Here is a 12,002-nt window from a genome sequence, read left to right as displayed (position 1 = left end):
AGAGCCAAATGGTCAATGACTATGAGTAGCCTCTCATATTCTGGAAAAGAAGAGTTGGCTGATCCTTACCTTAGGGCCTACAGAAGGAAAAATGGCCCTGATATCAGCTCCACTTCAGCTCCATGCAACCTATGTTGGACTTTTGATATACAGCACTGTAAGTTAATAAATTTGTCATTTTAAGCCAGAAAAGGAAAGGAAAGAAAAGAAGAAAAATGACAAGCACAAATATGAAGAGAGAAGAAGGAAAATTGCTCTGAAAACCAAAATTAGAAGCTGTGTCTGTCTGCTTGACTCAGTCTTTGTTTTTAACTATAGATGAAATAAAAGGAGAGAACTGGGTAGAAGAGAATAAAAAGAAAAGCTCTAAAGGCATTTGATAACATTTAGACAATTTAATTTTTTGTGTGAAGATAAGATCTCCTTGGTAAGAAATTCTTTTTCTTTTTCTGTTTTTTGCCAGTCCTGGAACTGGGACTTGAATTCAGGACCCGTGTACTGTCACTGAGCTTCTCTGTGCTCAAGGTTAGTACTCTACCACGTGAGCCACAGCACCACTTCTGGCTTTTTCTGAGTAGTTTATTGGAGATAAGAGTCCCAAAGATGATTCTGGCATTGGCTGGCTTTGAACTGTGATCCTCAGATGTCAGCCTTCAAGTAGCTAGGATTACAGGCATGGGCCACCAGTATAAGCCACTGGTATCTGTCAGAAATCAGTTATTCTTAACAGTTAAGACCTATAATAATAAGGAGTACATTAACTGTGAAGAATACCACATTGTTAGTACATATAGACATACACATCTTCAAAATATTAGGTATGTACAGCTTCTTCTTTTTAAAAAGTCAACAAAATTTTCATTTTAACTGGAAGATACTATCTTTTTTAACCAGGTTTCATAAGAATACCTATGAAGGTCAAAAATGCTAGTTGAGGACACTTGGTATATACAAGAAGATATTTTCCTCATGTAACAATTTGAAAATCCATCTTATCTCTATGTATAGGATTATGTGCTGCTTATTTAACTTACCTCCTCTAACACACTGATTAGAAATAAGCTTGTCCACATTTGACAAATGTTCTGTGAATTGGCAATCTCATGCATGAAGTCTTTCTAAGAATGAAGAGAAAATGACTTTTCTCACAAAAATAGCTAGTAGAAAGCAAAACTTTATTAAGTCAAGGCTCATATTTTAAGGGCTCATTTATGTATTCTATGCTTTATAAATTCTAAGCATTTTATGAAGGTTTGTCTGAACTCTCATTAAGAATTAACTAATTTTAAAAATTGCCCAATTCTTTTTTGAAAATGATCTAACTAATAATATAGAAAATGAGTTAATTAATTCTTAAAATTGCATAATTCTTTTGATGTGTGGTAATATTTGGTCCAATTGATGAGCAATATCTATTTTGCAATAATATGACAGAGGCAGAGGAGCTAGGCTACCTTGCAAACTGTCTTTACTAGTTCACTTGCTGCTTCTTAGATTTCTGGTTTTAAAAAGAATCAATGTCCTCACCATTTGAGACTCTTCTTATTTACTAGAAAGGGGAAGTGGTCAATTGTTCAGTTTATATACAAAGTATAGATTTTTCTGACTGGTAACATAGTAAAAGCAGATGACTGCTGTCAATACATTGGTTAAGTTTTTCTTGTTAATACAACTGACTACACAACAGCTCAATACAGTAGGAAGGAAGTTCTAGCAACGACTCCAAAATTTGAGTCAAGTCTTCCAAAATAGTGTAAGCATTTTTAAAATAATTTTGTACAAATATTCATTTTGTAGGAAAGAAAGATTGAGGCCTGGCTTTTCACCTTATGACTAGTACTCTTTCTCAGTCTCTTAAGGTGTTGTGCAGTATGTAACAAGCTTGCAATATCTCCTATGCTGGCATCTTTCAAACAACACAACAATCAAGAAGATATTTTCATTAACTGTTGCAAAAATAGTTTACATCTCCATCTTATTTAGATAAGATGGAGATGTATAGTCTAAGATTTTATTCTGGCCCCACTTTTAGGTTTTGAGTATGAGAGAATAATTGCAACCTATGACATAAAACTAAATAGTGTACCTTACATGTTTACAAAGATCATTCCTGCCATAGCAATAGGAAAGATAGAGACAGTTTGACAGACACAGAGAGACAGTGACCCAGATAGAGAACAAGAGATTGAGCATCAGACAGACTGAGACTTCCCTATCTCACCTCAGTAAACTCATTGTGTACTTCCTGATTCTACTAACAGAGAGCACATATTTCTCTAGAGATTCCAACTGTCCATACAGAGTGGAAGCTTCTTAGTTTGTGGTAAAATTTTTATCACCTTCAAATAGCGCCTTCTCTGGCCTCACACATAAAATAGAAGCTACAGAGCCTAACTTGCACAAACTTTGTCTCCTGCAACTCAGGTGACAGAATCAGCTACTCTAAATTTCAGCTTCTCTTAGCTGATTGTGTGTGTACAAACATTTATCAAGCAATACTACAATATATACAAAATACATTATCATGAAAAATACCCATGTATAAATAAAAATTTGCTTAAATAGTTGAAGACATTGTATACTCTTTGCCAGCTGAATCAACTGAATCAATTTACACCCCTGCCAAGAATCAGCAATAATTTGAGCTTGTTACTTACCATTGCTAGGTATTATTTTTTTCTCTTTCATCCTTCAATATTAAGAGTATCCATGCCAATACTCTTAATATGTTATATATGTATGATTGTTTATTTTATCTTATTTTTGAGGCCAGGTCCTGCTATGTAGTTCAGGCTGGAGTCAAACTTATGAACGTCCTGTCTCTACCTTCCAAATGCTGGGATTTGGAAGTGGTGCTGTGCTCTATAAGTGGTAGAGCGCTCGCCTGGAGCTGAAGAGATGAGGGACAGCTCCCAGGTCCAGAGTTCAATCCCCACTACCAACAAACAACTAACTTCTTGTCTATTTTATAATTAAATACAGGAGTAAATTTTGCTTACACATGAAAAATAAATTATGATAGCTTTCTTAGTAAAAAAAAATCCAAATGGTCTTGTTCTAAAAGTATTCTCTGTATCCTGGATAGCCAGCCTCAACTCTCATATAATAAAACTATGTGATGTTGTGTGGTAGTTGAGAGCATATAAAAATCTATTTCTCTTAATAGATTTTCAGCCTCCTCACCTGCTTTTACCTTGCCCTTCTGCTTTCATGGGTAACTGAGGGCTCAAATTCATAAACATTGCAAGGTGTGGAGGGCAGAAGGGCATACATCTTGCTTTGCTTACTTAACTCCACTAATGCAGTTTCCCCTGGCATATCTGCTCCATCACTTTAATTCATATTGAGAATCCCATGTGACCTACTTACCTTCCTCATGTCCCAGTTGTCTCCTTCCTCACGGATTTATACATGGGTGTTCAGTTAAATGGTGCTATTAGAAAAAAGAAAAGAAAAAGCTCTGATCTGAACACTTGCCAAAATCAAATGTGCAATACTCCTATTATAAATACCTCCCCATTTTGATAATGACTTTCAGGGGTTCTGAGAATTTAACAGTTGCTCAAACAAAAACTGGCCACTGTCTAGTACTGCTAATGATTTCTTGGTATTTTGCTCTATAAGAGGGATGGGAAGGGGAAACAAAGGAGGAGGCAACAATGCTTGACAAGAAATGTACTCATTATCTTGCCCATGTAATTGTAACCCCTATGTATGGTATTTTCACAATAAAAAAAGAGGATTCTGGAAAAAGTTAAGGTAAACTTGGAAGTACACTCTACCATATTCAGTTTGAAGTCTTGGTTCTTTTCTTACCTAGTTTGTATAAACAAAGAATATCACTATAAGAATTAGTCACTGAGTGGAATAAGTATAATGCAAGTTATCTTAAATATATAAATGAGGCTTTATCACAAACTATGATAAACTTATTTTGTCCCCCTTCAACTTTTTTAAAATGTTAGCAGAGCTTCTTTCCTCTCATTTTTTCTCTCTTGCATAAAGAACACATTTATTAAAACCATGACAAATCAGGCTCACACTTATGATCCTAGCTGCTCAAGGGGCTGAGATATATAGTTAGTAGGAATGTCCATGATCGTTCATCTTGAATTAACCAGCAAGATACCAGCTTGGAGGCATGGCTCAAGGGAGACAACCATAAGCAAGAAAGCTGAGTAAGCCAGGCACTGGTGGGTCACACCTGTAATCCTAACTACTCAGTATGCTGAGATCTGAGGATTATGGTTCAAAGCCAGTCTGTGAGACTTTTATCTCCAATTAACCACCAAAAAGCTGGAAGTAGAACTGTGGCTGGATGACAGAGCAGTAGACTTGAGCAAAAATGCTGTAAGATAGAATCTAGGCCCACAGAGTTCAAGCCCTAGCACCAGCATACACAAAAAAGCAAGCTGAGTGAGTGAGTAGCCCTGAGTTCAAAATAGAAAAACAAGTAAATAAGATTTATTTCCTTTAAACATAAGTAAACTTAAAATTTACTTAGGATGATATATCTGAAAAATATTCATGGATATATTGGGCTGTAATATATTGACACCAACTCATAAAAGTATTAGCTATATCTTAGAGATGTAGTATATAAACTGAGATATTGAAACAATATTTACTTTTACATTAGTCACTGATCAGTTACAAAAGTAAACTATATTTAGCTTGTAAAAATTATCTTTCTCTTTCTAATTGGACTATGAAATATCTATCACCAGTTCCATTTCTAAGAAATCAGAAGACAAACCTGCACAATGGCAAATGCTGTTAAAACTTCATAAACCTATGGCCATTGATCCAGGGATTGTATCACTGAACACATCTTCCCCTGTAGAAACATTAAGAATTATGGTACAAAGGTTTGTACATTCATGCACAAATCATAGTGTGCAAATTAAACTCACATTCCTCTTAGTAAGACAGTTTGTCTCAGATAGATAGATACATAGATAGATACATAGATAGAGACATAGATACATAGATTTTTCAACAGGTAGTTCTGAACAAACTATATACTAAATTTAAAACGGAGTTAACTTTAAGTACTGCCTTTCATACAATAACTTAATTTTAGATGAGGAAATTGGAGTGCAAAGTGGTAACACAGTGTTAGATTGGAGACTACACAAAACTCAGGATTATTCCTGGTAACTCACGCCTGTAATCCTAGCTACTCAGGAAGCTGAGATCTGAGAATCAAGAATCAAAGCCAGTCCTGGCAGACAAATCTGTGAGAGTCTTATCTCCAATTAAGAAGCAAAAATCCAGGAATCAGGCTCAAGGTATAGAGCATCAGCTTTGAGTGAAAAACCCAAGCAGCAGTGTGAAGCCCTGAGTTCAAGCTCCAATACTGACACAAAAACAAAAACAAACAACGACAAAAGGATTTAGTATTCATGTCCTATGCTTGGAAATTAAATGTCTGAAGATCTCTGTTACCCCACAAATCACCCCCACAAGATGAAAATAAAACTAGGCTATTTACATTTTATGTACTTCTTTTATGGAAAGAATGCTTTGCATTGCACATGCCCTTGTCTATTAAGTAAGCAGTGCACATTTTTGCAATGTTTGCCTCATGAAATCATTAAAAACCATGGTGTTGAGGGTCTGGAACTTGTTTTTGTTTATATCTTTACTTCTCTTACCGCTCATCACAAGGCATTGCATGAGTAACATGAGAGAGGAATGTTGCCTTTGGCTGTCTGTTACCCTGTGGTTAAAACACAGACATAGGACTCCCCACACCTCCCCCCCCCAACACACACACAAAATCAAGCCTTGAAATCACAGCAAGACTGAAGGTAAAACGAAGCATGTGGTTTCAGCAATTGTTTTCTGTTTTACTTGAACATATCGGTTGTGTTCTTTTGTAAAAAAAAATTATGTCTTTTCTCTTCCAACTAAATGTTTGAAGCAGACGCAATGTTGGACACCAGCCATATCTTAGCACTTGTTGTCATATGCAGTATGCTGAGGAAATCTGCTTTGTTTTATTTTGGGTGATGTTATACTACATAAAACAATCTTCAAGGGGCTGGGAAGGTGGCTCAGTGGTAGAGTGCTTACCTTGCATGCATGAGGCCCTGGGTTCGATTCCTCAGCACCACATTAACAGAAAAAGCCAGAAGTGGTGCTGTGGCTCAAGTGGTAGAGCGCTAGACTTGAGCTGAAGAGCTGAGGGACAGTACCCAAGCCCGCAGTTCAGGCCCCACAACTGGCAAAAACAAAAACAAACAAACAAAAGAAAACACCAATCTTCAAATGCGGCTTTTCCTGTGGGGCTTCATGAGATAAATGGCAAAATGAACACATGGCTAGAGTTAGCATTTTAGAACAAAAAATTTGAAAAACTGAGGTAAGTAGTTGCTTCAGCAGCACATATACTAACATTGGAACAAAACAGAGAAGATTAGCCTGGCCTCTGTGCAAGGATGATGCTCGAATTTGTGAAAGCATTCCATATTAAAAAAAATAGGTAATAAAGACAAAAATTTTCCATGAGGTTCATGTCACCTAAGGGACTTTTTGTGGCTAAATACTTGGTTCTTGGATCTTTCAGGAGTAACTGAGCTATCCACATTATCACTGGCAATGGAATTTGTGATTTGTCTTCCAGGGAGTGGTCCTTTGAGAAGGTGAATGCAGGTCTGTCTAGCCAATTGAAGTGGAGACCATCCAGAATGGGTATTTTGATCTGACGGCATCATATATTTGCTTTGATAGTGTTGCCCTTTGTTACCTTGTCTGTTTTTTTTAGTTGGTACCTAGTTTATCTGTTCTTTTAATTTTATTTTATTGTAAAGATGCTGTACAGAGGGGTTGGAGTTTACATGAGTAAGGCAATGACTACATTTCTTATTGAGCATTGTTACCCCTTCCCTTGTTGTTGTCCCACTTGTTGGCTTGTCTTCCAGGAAGTTGAAGGCCATTCTTCATTTAATTTAATACAGGTGGACAAGAGCAGATGGCCTTATGGAGATGTTACGTTCTCTACATTTTGTCCAAATTTCTTTCAGCTCTATGTACATGCTGATTCATGATTTTTGGTGTCATAGAATAAGCGTGAAAAGTTTTGTCATTACCAGACTCTAAGAAGGTGATTGCCACAGACTAAGGAATAGGAGACAAGATGAGTGACACCTGGCTTTGTGACCTATTGGCAAACGATGGTTTATTAGATAAAAAAAATAAAAGGTTAAAAACAGTTCATCGTAATCTGAGGAAATCTGCATAATACACAAATAGAGGAATTGTATGAGGAATTGGAGGGAGGGCAAGCGGAACATTAAAACGTAATAAGATAGAATTAGACAGAAGCAAGAACTGTGCACTGGTAGCTTATGTCTGCGATCTTAGCCACTCAAGCAGCTAAGATCTGGAAGACTAAGGTTCAAAGCCAGCCTGAGCAGAAATGTCTATGAGAGCCCATCTCCACAATATCCAGTACAAAACAGGGCTGGAGTAGCAGGGCTGCTCTGGTGTTAGAGCACCAGCCAAGTATGCAAGCCAAGTAGGCTCTTGAACCTGTGGTTTGGTCCTCAGTATCACATAAATATGTAAATAAGAGCACAAAGCTCTTCTGCCATTACAGAGAAGGATGACTATAGATAACACAAATGAATGTTGTATATTTAAAAAGCTAGAAGAAAAAAATGTTGATGGTCAACATGAACAAATGACAAGGTTTTAGAAATATAGATATGTACAATCTAATTTAACCTTTATAAAAGGTATACATGTTACATAGTGCCCTGTTAATATGTTTAGTTTTATGCATGAGATAGAACCTCAATTTATATTTAAAAGATTAGTCATGTTATGAAATAAGCCCAGGTACCAAAATTGGTAAAGAAAATGTGAAGTGAATACAAAATTGATTATTATTTAGTCATAAAGAAGAATGAAACCCTGTCATTTTCAAGAAAATGGATGGAACTGAAAGTCATCATGTTAACTGAAATAAACCAGACTCAGAAAGAAAAATACCACAAATTTTCTCTTATATGTGAACTCTATATTAAAAGAAAAACTAATATGAAGGTAGAAAGGAGACTATTTGGGAAGAGAAAAGGGGACAAAAGAGAGGACAAAAGATTGTATATAAAAATGTCAAAATGAAACCATTATTTTATACTATTAATATATGCTATTATAACTTTTTAAAATAATTTTTAAATACTCTATAGAAAGTTGGGGTTAAAATGAAAATATATGCCCAGAGTCTTTTGACTTTTTGACCACTGTCATTATAAGAAGAAAAATCAACAGACAAATAAGTACACATGTATACCTGCCCATCAGCACACTATCATCCATCCCCCTAATGCAGAAATTCTACACAAACAACAGACTTATTAGAAAAAATATTGCCAATAATGTACTAGAAGATTATTTACTCCCTACAATTGAGGAAACACATTTTTTAACACGGGCATGTGTTTATTTATATCATTATATCCAATAATTTATTTGCATCCCAGTTTCCTCAAGATCATTTTTTTTTCTTTTTGCCTGTCCTGGGGCTTGAACTCAGGTTTAGGTGCTGTCCCTGAGCTTCTTTGTGCTCAAGGCTAGTGCTCTATCACTTCAGCCACAATGCCACTTCTAGCTTTTTTGAATAGTTTATTGGAGATAAGAATCTCACAGGGACTTTTCTGCCTGGGCTGACTTCACACATGATCCTTAGATCTCGGCCTCCTGAGTAGCTAGGATTGCAGGTGTGAGCCACCAGCACCTGGCTCTACTAGTCATTTCTGGAGAGCACATTACTCCAGTATGGCTGGGAGCTTCCTCCTTGTTGTTGCTTTCTTTCATGTTTACCTCTTGATAAACAAGTAACACTCCACAGATGTTTGATCTGAACTGACCTTTATGCCTTGCTATTTCAAAAGATATTAATAACATGAAGGTTGAACATTCCCGAAAGTCTGGGTATGTAATGTCCTTCCTATTTAAGCATAACTAGTTTCTCTTTTTTCTTTCACAGAGACAAAGGAAAATGACCAAACATTCCCGCTGCTTGTGTACTGTGGTTTTTGGTCAGCACATTATGGCAAAGCAGACAACTTCTGGTTTCCTTGTTGTCTTATGACTGTCACTGGATGCAGAATTTGTCTGCTAGTACAAGGTTCCCATGGGAAGAAGCTCCATCATTACAGCATGGGGGAAAGAAACTTAGCGTTGGTCCAGAGGTCCACACTACATTGTGCCCTACTGGACATTTGTCAAGGTGGCTTGCTGCAGGCCTTAGAGAAGAATGTGGACAGATGGCTTGTTTGTGTGTGAATGTGTGTACCACAATGTATAATAATCCTACAATGTAAATAGGTTCCAAATTTCTATCCTGGGGAAAAATAACACATTTGCTAGCAACCTGCCTAGTCTGGAAGTTCAAAATGCCACAACTGGATTGGACAGGAAGTAATACCAAGAGGGGAGCAGATTTCCTCTGCAATTCCACTATGTTCATCTCAGGAGTGCTGCACTGGCCAGAGGAACAAAATACTACTAAAGATCCCTGTGGGTCAGTTGCCAGTGGCTCATGCCTTAGCTACTTAGGAGGCTGAGATATGAGGATTGCAATTTCAAAGCCAGCCTTGGCAGGGAAAGTCTGAGTCTCTTATCTTAGTCATCAAAAGAGCCGGAAGTGGTACAGCACTAACTTTGAGCTCAAGGACAGTGCCCATGGCCTGAGTTCAAGCTTCAGGACCTATACATGCATGTACACACACACACACACACACACTCACATACACACACATCTCTGTAAATTTTAGCACCATGTAGATTAATAAGCAAATCCAAATTTTAAAAAAGCAAGAAACATCCCTCTCTTAGAATGCTTCCTTTTTGAGACTTGGCCCAATCAAGTCTTTAGAGACCATTCAATCAAACAGCATAGATTTTCTAGTGTGCTTTTCCTTTTTCAGCTACACTGTTTGGCAGGAAGTTGAAGCAAGGATGCAAGAGAGGGGGCGGTGTCAGGACTCAACATGGAGGAATTCCCCAGCCACACTTAAGTTCACATGCCCTAGAGCACTGGGAAGAGCTGTTCACCTACCTGATGCTTGTGGTAATCCTCTCACCCATACTGTTGCTGTGAAGCTTTGGGAATTTCCTGTCAACTTCCTTAGATAAAGCTTGCACATGCTTTAGGGACTTGGAGACTATTTTATCCTCTAGTGCAGTTGTAGCTGCCATTAATGCAGATCAAGATCTGCAGGTGGGAGGAAAGTTGTGCTATTCTTGGCCTATACCCACAAAGCTGTCGTGCTGGCCCCTTTATGAGGCCAAGAATAGAACGGAAACTCTGTATATTCTGGTCAGAACAGAATGTGACAGATATTTTATATATTCTAAAAGGTTATTATGAGATCAGAAGTCTTAATGATAAATATTCATCTCGTAGAGCAGTCTGTAGAGAAGCTGCTACTTGATTATGGGAAGTATTTCAATCCAGTCTTCCTGCTCACCAAACCACTCTATGCATCATGGACTCTAGCAAAACTATGAGTGTCATAAAATCCAGGTTAAAGAAGGGAGGGAACTTCCTGATGGAATCATAGAGACAATGACTTGAGAAATGTTGAGTCCTATTCAATCCTAAGAACTCAAGTATAAATCCTCGAGGTTTGGCGTCTAATGGTGAAGTGTGAGAAATGAAGGATGTGCCATTACACAGCCCATGATGGAAGATGTAAGGCAGGAGACTTCATTTGTTGGGCTATCTTCTGATTATCTAATACCTCAGGCTTTGATCAATTTGGAGATCCAGAATTCACTCCTCTGCTGCCCTTTTTTGGGTCTCTTGTTTTCCAAATCATCTCATCCAGTGTCATCAGTGCCCTCTTCCTGCTTAGGAGGAAGTGAGGAGACTGAATTATGTTCTGTGGTTTCATGGATCTCACAGAGCTCTGTTTCATCATTCTGCCCTGAGCAACTTTCACAGGTGAAAGCAGACTCATTGCTCTTTTAGAAAGCCTGAAATTACATGTGTGTGGGCTTGAGGTGAGTAGAGCAACGAGAACAACATATAGGCCATGCCACTGCCCCTACCATGCAAGGGTAATGTGTTTATTCTAGTCTCTTCCTTTGTTCCCTTCTAAATTCCCGTGTGTACACTTCCCTCTGTTATATATATATGTACTAGGTAAAAGTTTGATAACATTAGACATATAAATGAAACAAGTATGGTTACATATTAAAAAGTGATGGGAGAGCCAGGTGCTAGTGGGTCACACCTGTAATCCTAATTACACAGGAGGCTATGATCTGAGGATAGCAATTCAAAGCCAGCCCAGGCAGGAAAGGCTGTGGGATTCTCATCTCCAATAAACTATTCAGAAAAGCTGAAAGTGGCTCTGTAGCTCAAGTAGTAGAGTACTAGCCTTGAGCTAAAGAAGCTCGGGGACAGTGCCCAAGCCCTGGGTTCAAGCCCCAGGACTGGCAAAAAAGTAAATGAATAAAAATGATGGGAGAATGCATTAGTCAGATACACTCTATTTTCAAAATCATTTGGCAGATGATTTGTATAGATGTACCTATGCACATGTCTTTATATGGTCACTAGTGAATGAGTTTCCAAATCACATTCATATTGGTTTTTGTAAAGTAAATTAAATATGCTTGGTTTCATTAGGTAGCCAAGGAAGAGAACACTACGTGTGGTATTCAGTCAGGAAAAGAAGAACGAACTCTGCCCCCCCCCCCAGCCGCCCCGCAGGTGGAGAGTCATGGCCAAAAGGGGTAACCCATCCCTGGGCCAGGATTTCTCTAGGCCAGGGACAGGAAGAGGTGTGGCCAGGTGGGGGAGAGGTGTGGCCACACTGGACCTGGATATGACCTCAGGGCCTGGGACCCTCCTATGGTCAGATAGGAGGTGTGACAGGAGGTGGCCCAGGATGTAACCTAGCAGGAGGGGGAGGTGACTGGTTCCAGGTAAGGCAGATACTAGGCAGAAACAGCCAAAAGGGCCTTTACAGGGCCTGCAC

General features: G+C 38.3%; 1 non-coding gene across 1 annotated transcript; it reads left to right on the top strand.

The window, feature by feature from the left end:
• Nucleotides 1-6,375: 6,375 nt before the first annotated feature.
• On the top strand, nucleotides 6,376-6,478 carry LOC122110874. The gene has a single exon (XR_006147937.1). It is a non-coding gene; the product is annotated as a U6 spliceosomal RNA (small nuclear RNA).
• The last annotated feature ends 5,524 nt before the right edge of the window (nucleotides 6,479-12,002 follow it).

Source organism: Dipodomys spectabilis, unplaced genomic scaffold (assembly GCF_019054845.1).
Source record: "Dipodomys spectabilis isolate Male_0828 unplaced genomic scaffold, ASM1905484v1 ptg000081l, whole genome shotgun sequence".
Classification (NCBI taxonomy): Eukaryota; Metazoa; Chordata; class Mammalia; order Rodentia; family Heteromyidae; genus Dipodomys; species Dipodomys spectabilis.
The sequence above is the reverse complement of the archived record's forward strand: the minus strand, read 5'-3'. Positions and strand labels throughout refer to the sequence as shown.